Below are 10,012 nucleotides of genomic sequence, written 5' to 3' on the forward strand. Positions count from 1 at the left end.
AGTCTTTTGCCTATTTCTCGGGGGTTTTCTGTCTTAATGATCTGTGAGAATTCTTTACACATCATGGATGAGTCCTTTGTCCAATACACGTATTACAAATACCTTCTCCCAGTCTGTGGCTTTCTTTTCATTCTCTTGATGTTATCTTTTGATAAACAGAAATTCTTAATTTTAATGACATCTGATTTATTAATCTTATCTTTTATGACTAGTGCTTTTAATGTCCTGTTTAAGAAATCTTTGCCCAGCCTAAGGCCATAGAGGTCCTCTCCTTCATTTCCTTCTAGGAACTTGGTTGCCTTAACTTTCACATTTAGGTCTATGATTCATCTCAAATTAATTTTTTGTGCAGTCTGGGGTCAAGAGTTATTTTTTCCCATACAGATATCCAATTAGCTCAGCACCATTGGCAAGTAGTTTTGTTGAATGAATGAATGGATATTTATTAAATGAAAAATTCGATTAAGAAAACAAAGTGACCAGTTACTTAAAATCCAGATTGTCCAGAAAAATCCAAGGTACATGATCACAATAAGACAAATACAAATTATCACATTACATTGGTCCTAGGACCATTTCTACTTTTTCAGTGTGTCATGGATACCATTAGCGCAAGCAGCCTCAGGGTAGAACACGGGTCAGAAATTCTTACCTAGAATTTGATCTAGCCTGATTTAGTCCCATCTTTGCTTAGGTCACATTTTGTTCAGCGTCCTGACCCTTAGGCAATTTTGTGGTAGGGGGGAGGGGAGAGCCAAGAGCCAGAAGAGAAATTCCTTATTCGTATGTGTGTATATATTTTTCTTTGAGCCTCTTTTTATTCCTGGGGCATTACTTGACTTTTATAGAATTTTATCCCCATTTTTTTGTTTGTTTGTTTTGTTTTTTAAAGTACACAGTTCTTTCTACCCCATGTGGCCTCCTGGAACTGGAAGGAGCCTCGAGAAGTCAGCAGGTACTGCCCATGGGACATGGACCAGATATTGAAACCGTCTTCCGAGATTACTGGAGCCTCCTTGCCCATTCAAAATGATTTAAAGACCTTTGCTTTAATTCACTGATCTGTACCTAGGAAAGCTGAGAAAAGGAATGAAGAGGGAGTAAATAGTCTTTAAAATGCAGGCATGACTCAACTGTCACCATGACACTGAAGAAGTTTTATGTCTCAATAGGATTTAATTTAAATACTTAGGAAATTCTATCGTTAATCCTCATTTTTAAGGCTAGAAATACCTTTTGTATAGTGCCCAGTTATCCTCATTTATCAGTTTTCTTAAGTCTTAAGTATTTGTATTACTTTATCCCAAGGTGGATCACCTTGGTAAGCATTTATTAAAATGCCCTTATCTAAATATCTTGTCTTAAAATGATTTTTAAGTTTTTATTGATGTTTATTGACATATAGAGAAGTACACAGATCATCAGAGCACAGCTCAATAAATTTTCACAAACTGAACAAACTTGTCACTAGCACACAGATCGAGAAACTAAGGAGCACCACAGCACTGGCAGACCTGTTTTAGAACAGTGGCATTTTCTACATCCTCACAGGTCTCGGTGGGGGGGCCAAGGCATGACTCAGCTTTCCACTTCCCACCTAGAACTCTCGCCAGTAAATCCCTGTCTCTTTTCAGCTTCTTTAGACCAATATTTTTCTTGGGTGTTGCAGAATGAGAGCTAGGTTTGGAGTAAGAAGGTGTGAGTTTTATGGGAGGAGGTAGAGGGCTGCATCTTTGGGCACAGCTATGACAGCAGGCTCAAGCACGACATGGCAGTGGAAGCACTGGGGCACGGAGGCAGCATGAAGCAAGATGGGGGACCAGAAAGGGGAAGGGGGTGATGGTGGCACTGCCAGAGAAATGAGGATGCCAAAGATGAGCAGGGCTGACCTCACCCCTCTGAGGTAGTATCTCTAGACACCCTTCCTGCCCACCACCCTAACAGTGTCACTTGAGAAAGGATGTAGGGTTTAGTCAGATGGCTGGTATCCCTGTCAAATGGCTTAGCCCCTCTGAGTCTCAGCTCCCTAATCGACGATAACTGGCCTCCCTGCTTCGTGGAGGTGTGTGCTGATCAAATGAGGTAGTGAATGCATGTGAGAACAGTTGCCCTGTTCACAGGATTTATCTCTGCCAAGCTTGGGCCCTTTTCTCTCTTTCTGTTTGAAGAGCTTGGCAAGCAAGTCGGATGAGAGCAGAGGAGGGTAAATTCTCAACACCTTGCTATGGCTGCCTTCACTTCTGGGGCTCTGGATCTCTTATCTGAGGATTAAAGTTTTCAAATCTCCCTTCAGGGAAAAGGAATTCCATGAAAGTGTAAATTGTCAACTGATCGTTTCATATCTCGTGACCAATCACTGGGTCCATTCTGAACCTACCTTACATTTAGGTCCCAGATGTCTGTCTCGCCAGCCACCATAACGCCTGAAACTCGCAGCACAGGAGTCTGTGCCTGTTGGCGAAGAGACTCCCGCCATTTCCACACAGATTACCAGAGGAAGAGGATGCCTCCCTGCTAGGAATGTCTGCCTCACCTCCCAGGGGACCTCAAACATTGTCTTCCAGGCCACATATTAGCCTAGATTTTCAGGTGCAAGCAATCAAAAATGACTCTGGGGCTTCCCTGGTGGCGCAGTGGTTGAGAGTCCGCCTGCCGATGCAGGGGACACGGGTTCGTGCCCCGGTCTGGGAAGATCCCACATGCCGCGGAGCGGCTGGGCCCGTGAGCCATGGCCGCTGAGCCTGCGCATCCGGATCCTGTGCTCCGCAACGGGAGAGGCCACAACAGTGAGAGGCCCGTGTACGGGGAGCCCACGGAATCAGCAGGATGACTAGAGAACTTGACCAGTTGGATGTGCTACCAGGAACAAGGCTTAAAAATCGTACTGTAGAACTGGTCCAGGGAAGATGCCATCACCACAGATATAGGCAATGCACGTTGCTGCTGCCGCCTCTGGAAACGATGTAATTGCCACTCCCACCACTGCCGCCACCCATTGGTAGGTAGAATTTTTGTGTCCCATCACTAGCTTCCGATCCAAAATCTGGGTTGGAACATCTGATCAGCAGAGCCCAGATCATGTGCCCAAGCCCTGGTTGCAAAGAAGGCTCAAAAATCAGGTTATGTGATTTAACTCAGAGTTTTAACTCTGCAAAGTGGGCTCTGCCTCTTAAGGAAGGGAATTCTCCAAATTCAGATGCTGGATGGCCAGAACATGTGCCTCTTCCTTCCAGTCTTTACATCCATCTCTTGTGAGCATTGATTGAATGAATAAGCATTCTTTGATCCATCTAGCCCTGGGACACAGATCCAGACAAATTTCTGAAGCTTACAAGTTGGAGAACCAGGAAATGGATTCTTGAGAAGCTTTGAGGATGGAGGCCAGCCAGCTAGCCTCACCTTGCCTGTACACTCTGCTGTTTGGCCAGGTGATACTTTTCCTCTTCAAAATTCTTCAAATAGACACTGAGTGAATGATGTTTGGTAAAAGGAAGGAAGGAAGGAAGGGGACTTCCCTGGTGGCGCAGTGGTTAAGAATCCACCTGCCAATGCAGGGGACACGGGTTTAATCCCTGGTCCCGGAAGATCTCACATGCCTGCGGAGCAACTAAGCCCGTGTGCCACAACTACTGAGCCTGTGCTTTAGAGCCCGTGAGCCGCAACTACTGAAGCCCACGTGCTCTATGGCCCGTGCTCCACCACAAGAGAAGCCACCGCAATGAGAAGCCCGCACACTGCAATGAAGAGTAGCCCCCGCTCGCCACAACTAGAGAAAGCCCGCACACAGCAACAAAGACCCAATGCAACCAAAAAAATTTTTAAAAAAGAAAAAAAAAGGAAGTAAAGTGGGAGGGAGGGAGGGAGGAAGGAAGGAAAGCGCCTTGAACACATCACCCACCCTTCCCCAAGTCTCAGGTTTCATTCCTAGCTCTGCGTTACTTTAACCACTGCTCTGGGCCTCAGTTTCCCCATCTGTTAACAAAGGAAAAAAAAGGACCCAGCCTGGCTTACCTCCAGCACCTCCAGCTCCAATAGTGTCATGAAGGAGCTAAAGGGTATGTGGCGCGGCTGCCCAGCACATCAGGGGGTTGGCCGCGTATACTGACAGTGTCCCAGAGCTGGCGCTTGTGTAACAGGCGGATTTACCGAGAGGGGACGACTGTTTGCTCAGCAGCCGAGAAGTCTATAATTAGACTGTCACAACATCAGCAAAAGTACAGGATCAATGTAATCAGAGAAGAAATGGAAAAGAACACGGCGTCAGTCAAAGTCTCCAGTGGGTCCCCGTGGTTTCCGGACCACTAATCGCCCAGGCGATTCAACCTCCCGCTTGTGGGTTTCCTCCTGGTGATGACCAGGTTGGTTTGGGCCTGACTGCCCTTTACCACTACCCAGCTCTCCTCCTTCTCTTCCCCTTCTCCCTTCCTCTGCTCACTGAGTCTTAGGAATGAGAGACCAGAGGAGGCAGGACCTGTGCCACAAACTCATGGGCCGAGGCACCTCTTTTCCTCATAATGTGTATGTGTGTGGAGTGGAGGAGAGCCAACTATAAAATCCAGATCCCTGGGCCCCATCTTGGCCCTACTGGGTAGGTGCCTTAGAATCTGCATTTAGCACATCCTCAGGGGGTTCTAGGTATGCTGAAGCTTGAAGACCACCGGGCTGAGCCATCCTCCTGCCTCATGGCAGCCCTGCCCTTTTGCTTCTACTCTTCATCTGGCCCGGTCATAACCCCGTCAGGATGGCAGCAAGATTTGAGGCAGCCCAGGTTAAAGGGCCCTTCCAAAGCCAAGAAATGATAATGGGCCTCTTATTTTCTTTTTAATCACCTTAAGAATTCCAGGGCTTCCCTGGTGGCGCAGTGGTTGAGAGTCCGCCTGCCGATGCAGGGGACACGGGTTTGTGCCCTGGTCCGGGAAGATCCCACATGCCGCGGAGCGGCTGGGCCTGTGAGCCATGGCCGCTGAGCCTGCGTGTCCGGAGCCTGTGCTCCGCAACGGGAGAGGCCACAGCAATGAGAGGCCCGCGTACTGCAAAAAAAAAAAAAAAAAGAATTCCAAGCTGCAGATGGGTTTACCTCATTAATTCTCACAACATCTGATCTAGGGGGTAATGGCCAGTGTCTTTAGTTTCTTTCCATCAAAGTGGATCAGGGCCCAGGTCTGCCCCTGAAGGATCTGGATCCGAGGGCTTCTAGGCTCCCCCAAGCCCCATCCTCCTACATAGAAACAACTGGATTTCATAAACCTGTGAATCTTCATTTCAGACACAATTTTTAACATAAATAACACAAGTTGCATTGTATAAAAATCAGAAAGTGCAGGGAAGCAAAAGGAAGAAGGAAGTCATTACTCATCCCTGATCCCACAGCAACAATTTTGTAAATACTTTGGTGCTTATCCTTCCACACTAGTGTGTGTATGAATACACACACACACACACACACACACACACACACATGTATTCTGTCCCTGCTTCAGTCTGGGTCCCAGAGGAAAGAGATGGCACACTCAGTCATGGCTACTCAGAAGAGCTTGATGAAGGGACCATTTATCTAGTCATGGGCAAGGTCCAGGGAAATCTTAACAAGGGATGGGCACTAGCAGCGAGCCATTTCCACGCTACGCCTGAAGAGATGAGAAGAGGGAGGTTCCCAGAACCTGGGGCGCCTCACTGCAGCTCGGAGAGGGCCACCTGACAGGAGCTGTAGCCTCTGGCCGAACAACAGTCTGCTCCCAGCACCGAAAGAGCCAGGGGAAAGCCGCCTGACTGCTGGTTCCTCCTGCCCTCTGCCCTCCTGCCTGGGCGTCCCTGTGTCCCGACTCAACCAGAAGGCAGGTGGGTGCAGTCACCGGAAGGCATCCTCCCCGAGACGCAGAGCCGGGAGTTAGAAGGGTGGCGGGAGGGTCTGGATGGGCAGATGGAGACTGTCCCACACACTTTCCTAAGTGCCTTTATGCACGCGATGATTGGTTTTGAACTTCTAGAATTGCAGATCTAGGACGTGCAGTGTTCTGAGTTCATTCTCTCCTGGACCACAGCGAAAGAGTGAGTTGTGGCTTTGTGGTGTCGCCTTCAACACGGTGAGCTAGGAGCCCTGTCTGCTAGCTCTGACCCCTCTATGCGGTCCTTTGAGGCAGAAACAGCTGTTGAGTTCTTCGGCCCGTGTGGCCTCCTCCACGTCGTAAGACCCAGTGCCGGGGATCAAAGGCAGAATCCGAGCAGACTGGCCCCCAGGAGGCTATAGCCGCACGGGGTGCTTAGAGACCCGACACCAGTATCTTAAACCAGGCAGAGGGGCAAAGCCCCACGGGGAAGGCACAGCGGTCTACACCAACAATAGTGAGTGAGTAATAAAAGCTAATATTTTCGGCCAGTGGTAGCTAATATTTATTAATAACGTTTACTATCCTGGCCTGTTCTAAGTGCTTTATAGGTATTTATATCATTGAATCTCCCAGCAGCCCCGTGAGGCAGGTCATATTATCAGCCCCATTTTCGAGCCGAAGAAACAGGCATGGAAAAATTAACTCACACAGAAATTGAGGTATAGAAAGGTTAAATGGTGAAGCCAGAGTTTGAACCCAGGCAGGCTGATTCAAAAACCCACTTTCTCAAAATCTATGTTCTATTCCAATGAGTCTGCCATCAAAACTATGTGGAAGATGATACTAAGTCATCATTTGCCGTTTGAATTCTCATCCCCTCACGAGTACCCTGCGAAGCTTCCAGAGGCTGCATGACATGGGATGACATCATTCAGGCTACTGGAATGTTCTGTGTTTTAAAACTTTCTCAGTTTGAGTTTCTAATACAGTCAATCCCGATAGACTTAACTCACATAGACAAAAGTTCCTCTGTGTCTTCAGGTGGGTCCTGCAGGGTCCTGTGAAGGACTCTTGAGACCAAAAAGTATGAGAACCACTGTACTACTCTTTTCCTGTGGGGTTCAGAGGAGGGGGTCCCACTGGATTATGAGATCAAATTTATTATCACTAGTTTCCTTGCCTAAATCATACGATGTGTAAGGCAGATTCTACACTAGAAAATTATAGAACCTGAAGGAACCCAGAGGGGTCAAAGGGCCATTTTCTTGGTTTGGGGAGGATGGCTGCAGCTGGGCTGTGGGCTTCCCTGCCCCTGGCTGCCTCATGGGCCTGCTGATGGCCAGGGGGGCCCTGCTGGTATTGTCCAGGACCCCTGGGCCAAGCCCAGGTCATGTCAGGGGAATGGAGAGTATCTGGTTGAAAGACCACACCAGTAATATTTGTCATCTCATTTGCAAGGAAGAGTGGAAGTTTAAAGCTTTGTGATTTTCAGTAGAAGAGTATAATTTTACTTATCTGTCAAGATTTATAAAACATGATTGCCAGGTGCCCTTGTTTTTTTAGTCTATGAAATGGGGAATAAGTAATAATAATTGCTTTTTAGTTGGTAGATATTGGGAATTATAGCAAATGAAGTTAGCCAATCATGGGGAAAGGCTAGAATCTAACACTGGGGATGGCATAAAGTCATTGATGTTCCTTGCTTCAAAGTGAAGAGATAATGGGAAAATGTATGGAGTGGACATTCTAGGCTGGTACCCAGCATCCATTTCTCCTTCCGCAATTGGGGAGCTGCCATGTTGCTTGGGTAGAACTGATGTGGACACCCCAGTGTCCTCATGATGGGCCTAAGCCCATCAGTGTAATTCCACCCCTTGCCCTTGACCATGACCAGTCAGGGATGAGAAGTTATCTCAAGCTCACGTTCAGTGGCTGGAGGAAGGGAAGCCACAGATGTGCGTCTCTTTCTGGACAGGATGATGTGTAGATGTGAGTCCTGGGATGATTGACGTTACTTTGCTGCCATGAGAGAAGCTGATGTGTGCTGAATGAAGTCTACACTCCAGCAAGAGCAGAGCCAAAGACTCAAGGACAGACAAGCCAGAAGACCACACTGCCACCGAGCTCTTCTCTTCCAGAAGCCCAGGACTCCCTGTGTTTTAGCCAATTTAACTATTTTTCTGATACTTAGCAACCAGAGCATCTGATATAATTAAATAACTTTTTTCCAACTCAAATACTGTCAGAGACAAAAAGTAGGACTGTCATGTTGACCAAAGAGTGTCAAATCTGACAATTTAAGGATAATCAATCCTGATTTTCTGTCACCTTCACTTCCAAACCTTCCACATAGGCATTTCCTATGTTAGTCTTTCTTTCCAAATAAAACGCTCCTTCCCTCTTTGACTGCATAGTGACCAAGCATCAGATACTTGAGTCTCAACAACTGAAGCTTCTCAAGTGTAAAGGAACGTGCGGGGCTCAAAGGACAGCACCACATGTCTCACGAGGGTCACTTGAGCCGACTTCTCTGCATCAGGACAGATGTGGCAGGCCGAGGGGCAGGACTCATCTGATGGTTGGAAGGATGGGCTCCCGGATCAGACTTGCTGGGTTCAAGCTCTGCCTGTCTCTCTGGGAGAGCTATTTGACCTTGCTAAGCCTCAGCTTCCTTATCTCAAGATAACAAGACGGTGATAATAAGAGGACCTCTAGCCTCTGGATGTTGCAAGGATTCAACGAGCTAATGGAGGTACCATGCGTTTGTGTGGCAAACGGGAATTTTTCCAAAAATGTCAGAGACAGTCCAAGAGACTTCCCCTCCCTGGGACTCAGGTTCCTCTCCTGACAAAGGAGGAGGGATGTCCAGGGTCCCCTCCAGCCAGACGTGCTGCCCTTGGCAGAGACAGGAGCCGGGTTCTCTGCTTGAGCAGCAAGGGGCCTGGGGCAGAGCGCTCTCCTGCAGGGAAGCCCGCCTGCCCTCAGAAATGACGCAGGGGCCATCTGTCAGGTGGCCTCAAGGGCCTTCAGGAAAGATACCTATGTTTGTTTGGTTTGGGCTTTGGTGTTAAGTGTAGAGACTGCAGCAGAGAAACAGGGCCACGCGTGCTGGTCGGCATGTCATGAGCGGGGCTGAGTGTGCAGACAGCATGGGTCCAAGGGTCTAAGAGACTGTGTTGTTCACTCTGCTGGGCCTCACGTTGTTCATCCGTAAATAGGGACACCCTCCCTGTCTCTCAGAGAGACTGTGAGGGTTACAGAAAACAACCCACGCGATGTGGGAAAGTGCCTGTCGCACCTCAGTGCCTTGGTGTCAATACTGTTCCTTTCCTCTTTCTGGAGCCCAAGTCCACCAGCCGCCACTGCAACAGGAAATGGAGCTGGAAAGTGCACCCCCTGAGGGTGCAACCCAATAAGCTCTCTAAGCTTCAGATGGAGAGTTGCTGGGGTCCTGAGGAGACAGGCATCATGCAGAGACCCCCGACGGGGGAGAGCTGACCTCACGGCACCCGAGACCCACACCTGGATGTGCTAGTGTGGGAACTAACACATCAGGGTGGCTCTAGCGACCCATGTTCCTCATTGCCCTTCAGAAGTCTATTCATGATTTCTGTTAACTCATGAGACTTGGCTACTCTCTTTTCTAGAGTCTTCTCCCCCCACAAATTCCCAACTCCTCTGTTATTTAAAATTCAAACTCCCAGAGGGAGAATCTGAGGGGCAGGTTGGCATCAGCAGTCACCATGTGGGCACCTTCCCTCTGGTGGCCTCCCTGGCCCAGGTGCTCTCAGCTGAGGTCACAGGGATGGGATCACAGGCACAGGTGCTCAAGGGACAGCAGAGGGGGGCCAAGAGCCTGAGGTCGTGCAGCTGGATGGGGTCACCAGCTTCAGGGACAGCAGTGTGACACAGCTGTCACCAGTGTGGGCTCCTTGCCCAGGGCTTCCTCCCCCTCTTTCTCATTGTCTTGTTTTGGGGCAGCTCCACCCCAGGCCAAATATCGTTTCCCGTCAAGATGGTACCACCCCCAGAGCTAGAGGGATCATGCTATGAGGGCCTGGCAGCTGTCTTAACCTATCTCCCAAAGGGCTTGTTTCTTGTTGGAAGAGCCTGAAATAATCACAGGCCTGGGGCTTGCAGACAGTACCGGGGTTTTGTAACCACGTTGGCCCTGATCTGTACAC

Source organism: Orcinus orca, chromosome 1, assembly GCF_937001465.1.
Source record: "Orcinus orca chromosome 1, mOrcOrc1.1, whole genome shotgun sequence".
NCBI lineage: Eukaryota > Metazoa > Chordata > Mammalia > Artiodactyla > Delphinidae > Orcinus > Orcinus orca.